A 9,268-nucleotide genomic window follows, 5' to 3' on the forward strand; every position below is an offset into this window, starting at 1 on the left:
TGTGCCATATCTTCTTTATCCATTCATCTGCTGATGGACACTTAGGTTACTTCCATGTCCTGACTATTGTAAATAGAGTTGTAATGAACATTGTGGTACATGACTCATTTGAAATATGGTTTTCTCAGGGTATATGTCCAGTAGTGGGATTGCTGGGTCATATGGTAGTTCTACTGCTTGTTCTTTAAGGAACCTGCATACTGTTCTCCATAGCGGCTGTACCAATTTACATTCCCACAAACAGTGCCAGAGGGTTCCATTTTTCCACACTCTCTCCAGCATTTATAGTTTGTAGATTTTTTGATGATGGCCATTCAGAGTGGTGTGAGGTGATACCTCATTGTGGTTTGGATTTGCATTTCTCTAATGATTAGTGATGTTGAGCATCCCTTCATGGGTTTGTTGGCCATCTGTATGTCTTCTTTGGAGAAATGTCTCTTTAGATCCTCTGCCCATTTTTGGATTGTGTCGTTTGTTTTTTTTGATATTGAGCTGCATAAGCTGCTTGTACATTTCAGAGATTAATCCTTTGTCAGTTGCTTCATTTTCAAATATTTTCTCCCATTCTGAGGGTTGTCTTTTTGTCCTGTTTATGTTGTCCTTTGCTGTGCAAAAGCTTTTAAGTTTCATTAGGTTCCATTTGTTTATTTTTGTTTTTATTTCCATTTCTCTAAGAGGTGGACCAAAAAGGATCTTCCTGTGATTTATGTCATAGAGTCCTCTGCCTGTGTTTTCCTCTAGGAGTTTTATAGTCTTACATTTAGGTCTTTAATCCATTTTAAGTTCATTTTTTGTGTATGGTGTTAAGGAGTGTTTTAATTTCATTATTTTACATGTAGCTGTCCAGTATTCCCAGCACCACTAATTGAAGAGGCTGTCTTCTCTCCATTGTATATTCTTGCCACCTTTATCAAAAATTAGGTGACCATATGTGTGTGGGTTTATCTATGAGCTTTCGCTCCTGTTCCATTGATCTATATTTCTGTTTTTGTGCCAGTACCATAATGTCTAGATGACTGTAGCTTTGTAGTATAGTCTGAAGTCTGTGAATCTGATTCCTCCAGCTCTATTTTTCTTTCTTAAGATTGCTTCAGCTATTCTGGGTCTTTTGTGTTTCCATACAAATTGTGAAATTTTTTGTTCTGGTTCTGTGGAAAATGGCATTGGTAGTTTGATAGTGATTGAATCTGTAGATTGCTTTGGGTAGTATAGTCATTTTCAGAATGTTGATTCTTCCAATCCAAGAACATGGTATATCTCTCCATCTGCTTGTATCATCTTTAATTTCTTTCATCAGTGTCTTATAATTTACTGCCTACAGGTCTTTTGTCTCTTTAGGTATATTTATTCCTAGGCATTTTATTCTTTTTTTTCAATGGTAAATAGTAGTGTTTCCTTAATTTGCCTTTCAGATTTTTCATCATTAGTGTATAGGAATGCAAGAAATTTCTGTGCATTAATTTTGTATCCTGCTACTTACCAAATTCATTGATTAACTCTAGTAGTTTTCTATAGCATCTTTAGGATTCTCTATGGATAATATCATGTCATCTGCAAACAGTGACAGTTTTAATTCTTCTTTTCTGTTCTGGATTCCTTCTATATCTTTTTCTTTTGTGATTGCTATGGCTAAAACTTCCAAAACTATGTTGAATAATAATGGTGAGAGTGGGCAACCTTGTCTTGTTCCTGATCTTTTTGGAAATGTTTTCAGTTTGCACCACTGAGAATCATGTTGACTGTGTGTTTGTCATTTTTGACCTTTATTATGTTGAGGTAAGTTCCCTCTATGCCTAATTTCTGGATTTTTTTTTATCATAAATGGGTATTGAATGTTGTTGAAAGCTTTTTCTGCGTCATTGAGATGATGGTGTTGTTTTTCTCTGTCAGTTTGTTAATATGGTTTATCACATTGATTGATTTGCGTATATTGAAGAATCCTTGCATTCCTGGGATAAACCCCACTTGATCATGGTGTGTGATCCTTTTAATGTGCTATTAGATTATTTTTACTAGTACTTTCCTGAGGATTTTTGCATGTATGTTCATCAGTGATATTGGCCTGTAGTTTTCTTTCTTTGTGACATCTTTGTCTGATTTTGATGTCAGGGTGATGGTGGCCTTGTATAATGAGTTTGGGAGTGTTCCTCTCTCTTCTATATTTTGGTAGAGTTTGAGAAGGATGGGTGTTAGTTGTTCTCTAAGTGTTTGGTAGAATTCGCCTGTGAAGCCATCTGGTCCTGGGATTTTGTTTGTTGGAATATTTTTAATCACAGTGCCAATTTCAGTGCTTGTGATTGATCTGTTTATATTTTCTGTTTCTTCCTGGTTCAGTCTCAGAACTTTGTTCTTTTCTAAGAATTAGTCCATCTTTTCCAGGTTGTCCATTTTATTGGTATAGAGTTGCTTGTAGTAATCTTTCATGATCCTTTGTATTTCTTCAGTGTCAGTTGTTACATCTCCTTTTTCATTTCTAATTATATTGATTTGAGTCTTCTCCCTTTTTTTTCTTGATAAGTCTGGTTAATGGTTTATCAATTTTGTTTGTCTTCTCAAAGAAGCAGCTTTTACTTTTATTGATCTTTGCTTTTGTTTCCTTCATTTCTTTTTCATTTATTTCTGATCTGGTCTTTATGATTTCTTTCCTTTTGCTAATTTTGGAGATTTTTTGCTCTTCTTTTTCTAATTGTTTTAGGTGTAAGTTTAGGTTGTTTATTTGAGCTGTTTCTTGTTTATTGAGGTAGGATTGTATTGCTATGAACTTCCCCCTTAGAACTGCTTTTGCTGCATCCCATATGTTTTTGGTTGTTGTGTCTTCATTGTCATTTGTTTCCAGGGACTTTTTGATTTCCTTTTTGATTTCTTCAGTGATCTGTTGGTTATTTAGTAGTGTATTGTTCAGCCTCCATGTGTTTGTATTTTTTACAGATTTTTTTCCATAATTGATATCTAGTCTCATAGTGTTGTGGTTGGAAAAGATACTTGATACTATTTCTTGTGTTTTTTTGTTTCTTCATTTTTAAACAAAATTCACATTTTATTTAAATTGAAGTAAACTATACAAAATTGATTTTCTTCACCAAAAATAACAGCAATATTTTCTGTATTATTACTAGATAAACCATAAAACACTTATTTTTGTAGGTTTTCTAGGTTTTGGTTGTAAATCAAGATAAGGCAGTATATACAGTCATGGAAAAAGGCAAAAGAAAACAGACAAATCAGTTGTTAATATCCATGGCTTGTGATCCTGTCTTGACCATGAAACAGAAGTGTTCAAAATACACCTGTCAAAAAGCTTATGAAGATCTAGGCTCAATAAAGGAATGTAAGCAGCAACAATCAGATGTGGAACAACAATGGCAGGCTCTTCCATTCAAATTTAACTATAATTTATTCCTTCAACTTCATTTGATAAAAAAAAAATCTACACCGAAATCCTTGTTTGGCAAGCTCAGACGTTTGTCTCACAGTCTGATAATTTTCTTAATGGTCCCTTACAGGTATTTAACAGCATACTTAAAACTCCTACTATTCAAAGGTCAGTCATGAGTTTCATTGTAATGTTTTATAAAATGTATTCCTTCCTCCTGTACCTCCTCAAAATTTATTTCTTCAAAGAACTGATAACTCACTATATGACAGTTGGATCCACAGTGATTAATGTTATGTCTAAAGTGACTTAACTTATACAGTTCCAAAATGCCATTAGCAGAGATCACAGAGCATAATATGGTACTTTCAATGTTATCTTCTGGAAGAACAGTTAGGTCTCCAAAGCATGGGACTTCAAATGGGCCATTTAAACAGGCAGATTATCAATGACTAATGTCTCAATGGTAAGCCTACAGGTCAAGATATTCAGTGATTAAGTGGCCTACGTACACCTTACAACTTTTCTGTAAGATATTTTCAAATTTCTTACAGATTTTTTTCAAATATCAAATATAAGAGAACGCCTATTTTAAAAGTCTCTTAGGTATTTTCAATGGTTTCTGAATTACCTGTAGGAAGCTCTGACTTTCTTGTATATAGTTTGATATATGTATCCACCATTAAATCCAAATGTTGTTTTATATCAAATTTTATGTTAAGCAAAGCTAAGTTACTTGACCTTTGGTCTGTCAAAGTATTCCTCGGGTATGCTTTGAGACACTTTTGCCCATTTTCATAGCGTTGGTTCTCAACCTTCACCAGAGGAAGAATACATAGGACCTTCAGCAGTGCATAAGCATTAGGAAAAATCTTGATGTCTGGCAGATGAAGGGCTTCATAAATAGTGGATGGAAGTTCTATATCTTTCCCTCTGTGTTTCCACTTGATTCCGCAACAATGCAGCTCAGCAGAGCATGCGTCAGGATTAGGTAAATCACTGTTGTACATGTCAGCATGATGCTCCTCTGATGTATTGAATTTGAGCTGTTCCATGGCAGAGAGATCAGAGATAAGCATTTAAGAGCTCTGAGGTGCTGTTCTGAGGCTATATCTTTCAGTTCCTGAATAATGTGTTCCACTGTTGGAACACTTAGAGTTTCTTTATAGTAACTCTCAGAGGTTAGCTGAGATTCCAGGTTACTGTGTGGAGCTCTGTGAAATTTCCGTGGGAGTTTCATCTGAATATCAAGTTTGGTTGCCAAATGTGTGGCTTCTTCAAACCAAAATTCATGATAAACTTTGATATTTTCCATCACTTCATTTAGTGAATGCAGCACTGTAGTCAAACTACTGGCTGCAAAGAAGACATCAGAAGTTTGCCCCTGAAGATTTTTCTCAAAGGCTCTTGTAAAAGATATAACATTTTAAAAACCAACAGTGGTAATGATTAAATCAAAATCTGTTACCACACTACAGAGTACAAATGGTCGGCCAGCTATAAAGTTATTCCATCTAACATTTGTGTCATTATTTATACCATCTAAACATAAAACAAGTGCTTGTAGGAGGTCCACTAAGATTTCAAAAGCATCATGCCTGCCTGTCCACTAGGAATGGCAAATTTCCTTCAGTACTTTGCCCCTTTCTTCACTGTTCTGAAATAGGACAGAAATTACATTGTCAAGCTCTAAAAGCAGTTGTGGTGATTGATGGAGAAAACAACAAACTTCCTCAATTGTTCCTAATGCGACAGATACTCCCATAACAGACACTGATAATTCCAACAACATATTTAAGGCACAGGAAGAGCAGAGTGTGTAGATAGCTTGGGGATACTTCTCTAAAAGTCTAGAAGCAACAACTTTTATTTTGGAAGAAAATCCACTGAACACAATCTAAGCCTGGCCACGACAGTACTCCATGTTTAATCTCCACTTCTCAGTTATTTTAGTGTGAAATTTCACAGCCAAAATTTCTGCATCAGCTTCATAAGTCAGGAAGCCCACAAATTCCTCTCTCAGGTAGTGAGCTTCATCAACAAACCTCACCAACAAAGGCAGGTGCTCTTTCCCTGCTATGTCCACCACATCGTCAGTGACAATGGAAAAGAAGTGAGAGTCTCTCACTTCCCTGAGGGTTTCTTCCTAAATGCAGCTCTCACAGATCTCTAGCATCTGTTTCTGCTGTGTTTTCGAACAGAACAATGTGCTCACTGCTGTTGATTCAAAGCGCTTTCTCAGATCCTCTTCACCAGAATTGATCTGGCACTCCAGCAGTGCTTGAAAGTTATCAGGAGTAAAGAGACTTTCTGGGACTTCATAAGCTTCAGGTCCATCCAGAGGTATGTTCTGTTTTCCCATAAGAATCAAAATTTCAAATAAAGATTTTAAGTATTCTTTGTTTTCCTTCTCTTCAAGGGTTAAAGGTAAAATGTCTTCTTCATCCTGCTCTTCACCCCCTTCGTCTGCACTGCTGTTGTTTATTTCCTTATGTTTTGGTTCCTCTTCAGAAGTTTCATCAATTTTTCTCTGTTTCAGTGTCCTGATTTGATCTTCACTCGATTCTTTTATTCATTCTCTGTGTCTACCGTGTGGATTTTTCAAATGGCTGGTAAGATCAAATATTGTTGGTATCGCATTATCTCAAAGAACTGTCCTATAAGGACTAGTTCTACAGATCACAGAAGTCTTAAACTGTTTGTCACAATATTGATAATGTTTATTTAGTTGATCAGGTGTTTTATCTTTTAAGTCTGCTCTCCTACAATTCTCCACCCACTTCAGGCATCTGGCTAGATCCTGTGGGAACCTGAAAAAGGCCAGGCCAGACTGCGTGCTCTTCTGTATGCCATCAGGGGCCACACAGAAGTTCAGCAGCAGCATCTGCCTGCTGGCCAGCCCAACCCTCCCCTCCCCACCTCCTCAGGGAAGCCCTCCCGCCTGTCGGGGCCACGGAACTTGATACGATTTCAATTATCTAAAATTTACCAAGGCTGGATTTGTGACCTAAGATATGATCTATCCTGGAGAATGTTCCATGAGGACTTGAGAAGAATGTGTATTCTGTTGTTTTTGGATAGAATGTCCTATAAAAATCAATTAAATCCATCTTATTTAAGGTATCATTTAAAGCTTGTGTTTCCTTTTTTATTTTCATTTTGGATGATTTGTCCATTGGTGAAAGTGGGGTGTTAAAGTCGCCTACTATGATTGAGTTACTGTCGATTTCCCCTTTTATGGCTGTTAACATTTGCCTTATGTATTGAGGTGCTCCTATGTTGCGTGCATAAATATTTACAATTGTTATATCTTCTTCTTGGATTGATCCCTTGATCCTTAGGTAGTGTCCTTCTTTGTCTCTTGTAATAGTCTTTACTTTAAAGTCTATTTTTTCTGGTAGGAGAATTGCTACTCCAGATTTCTTTTGATATCCATTTGCATGGAATATCTTTTCCACCCCCTCACTTTCAGTCTGTATGTGTCCCTAGGTCTGAAATGGGTCTCTTGTAGACAGTATATATACGGGTCTTATTTTTGCCTCCATTCAGCCAGTCTGTGTCTTTTGGTTGGAGCATTTAATCCATTTACATTTAAAGTAACTAGTGATATGCATGTTCCTATTCCCATTTTCTTAATTGTTTTGGGTTTGTTATTGTAGATCTCTTTTCCTTCTCTTGTGTTTCCTGCCTAGAGAAGTTCCTTTAGCATTTGTTGTAAACCTGGTTTGGTGGTGCTGAATTCTCTTAGCTTTTGCTTTTCTGTAAAGGTTTTAATTTCTCTGTCATATCTGAATGAGATCCTTGCTGGGTAGAGTAATCTTGGTTGTAGGTTTCTCCCTTTCATCACTTTAAATACGTCCTGCCAGTCCCTTCTGGCTTGCAGAGTTTCTGCTGAAAAATCAGCTGTTAACCTTATGGGGATTCCCTTGTATGTTATTTGTTGTTTTTTCCTAGCTGCTTTTAATATTTTTTATTTGTATTTAACTTTTGCTAGTTTGATTAATATGTGTCTTGGTGTGTTTCTCCTTGGGTTTATCCTGTATGGGACTCTCTACACTTATTAGAATTCATTGACTATTTCCTTTCCAATATTAGGGAAGTTTTCAACTATAATCTCTTCAAATATTTTCTTAGTCCCTTTCTTTTTCTCTTCATCTTTTGGGACCCCTATAATTCGAATGTTGGTGCATTTAATATTATCCCAGAGGTCTCTGAGACTGTCCTCAAATCTTTTGATTCTTTTTTCTTTATTCAGCTCTCTGGTAGTTTTTTCCACTATTTTATCTTCCAGGTCACTTATCTGTTCTTCTGCCTCAGTTCTTCTGCTATTGATTCCTTCTAGAGAATTTTTAATTTCATTCATTTTGTTGTTAAACATTGTTTATTTGCTCTTTAGTTCTTTTAGGTCCTGGTTAAACCTTTCTTGTATTTTCTCCTTTCTATTTCCAAGATTTTGGATCATCTTTACTATTATTACTCTGAATTCTTTTTCAGGTAGACTGCCTATTTCCTCTTCATTTGTTAGGTGTGGTGGGTTGTTTCCTTGCTCCTTCATCTGCTGTGTGTGTTTCTCTGTCTTCTCATTTTGCTTAACTTACTGTGTTTGGTGTCTCCTTTTTGCAGGCTGCAGTTTCATAGCTCCTGTTGTTTTTGTTGTCTTCCCCCAGTGTCTAAGGTTGGTTCAGTGGGTTGTGTAGGCTTTCTGGTGGAGGGAAATGGTGTCTGTGTTCTGGTGGATGAGGCTGGATATTGTCTTTCTGGTGGGCAGGACCACATCCTGTGCTGTGTTTTCGGCTGTCTGTGACCTTATTATGATTTTAGGCAGCCTCCCTGCTAATGGGTGGGGTTGTGTTCCTCTCTTGCTAGTTGTTTAGCATATTGTGTCCTGCACTGGTCATTGAGCGGAGCTGGGTCTTACGTTGAGATGGAGATCTCTGGGACAGCTTTTGCCGTTTGATATTACATGGAGCTGGGAGGTCTCTGGTGGACCAATGTCCTAAACTGAGCTCTCCCACCTCAGAAACACAGGCCTGACACCCGGCCGGAGCAAAAAGGCCCTGTCAGCCACACGGCTCAGAAGAAAAGAGATTAAAAAATAAAGAAAGAAAGAAAAAATAAAAGTTATTAAAGTAAAAAATTACAAAAATATTAAAAATAAAATAAATTTAAAGTAATAATAAAAGGAAAAAAATGAAAGAAAGAAAGAAGAGAGCAACCAAACCAAAAATCAAATCCACCAATAATTACAAGTGCTAAAATCTATACTAAAAAGAAAAAAAACGGACAGAGAGAACTTTATGGCAAATGGTAAAAGCAAAACTATACAGACAAAAATCACACAAAGAAGCATACACACTAACAAAAAGAGAAAAAGGAAAAAATATATATCTAAATATTTTTAAAAAACGGAAGAGAGCAGCCAAATCAATTAGCAAATCTACCAATGATAATAAACTGTAAATAACAAAGTAAGATAAACATAAAATCAGAAACAATTTAGGTGCAGAAAGCAAACCCCAAGTCTACAGATGCTCCTAAAATCCGCTGCCTCAATTTTGGGATGTTTCATTGTCTATTCAGGTATTCTACAGATGCAGGGTACATCAAGTTGATTATGGAGATTTAATCTGCTGCTCCTGATGCTGCTGGGAGAAATTTCCCTTTCTCTTCTCTGTTTGCACAGCTCCTGGGATTCAGCTTTGGATTTAGCCCAACCTCTGCGTGTATGTCACCTGAGGGCATCTTTTCCCTGTCCCAACAGGACGGGATTAAAGTAACAGTTGATTGGGGGGTTCTGGCTCACTCACACCAAGAGGAGGGAGGGGTATAGAATGCGGGGCGAGCCTGTGGTGGCAGTGGCTGGTGTGATATTACAACAGCCTGAGGTGCACCGTG

At 36.9% G+C, this 9,268-nt stretch overlaps 1 pseudogene; it reads right to left on the minus strand.

Moving 5' to 3' along the window:
- Positions 1-3,975: 3,975 nt before the first annotated feature.
- LOC116747120 lies at positions 3,976-6,257 on the minus strand (annotated as a pseudogene).
- Between the last annotated feature and the right edge of the window lie 3,011 nt (positions 6,258-9,268).

The sequence above is a fragment of the Phocoena sinus genome, chromosome X (assembly GCF_008692025.1).
Source record: "Phocoena sinus isolate mPhoSin1 chromosome X, mPhoSin1.pri, whole genome shotgun sequence".
Lineage (NCBI taxonomy): Eukaryota > Metazoa > Chordata > Mammalia > Artiodactyla > Phocoenidae > Phocoena > Phocoena sinus.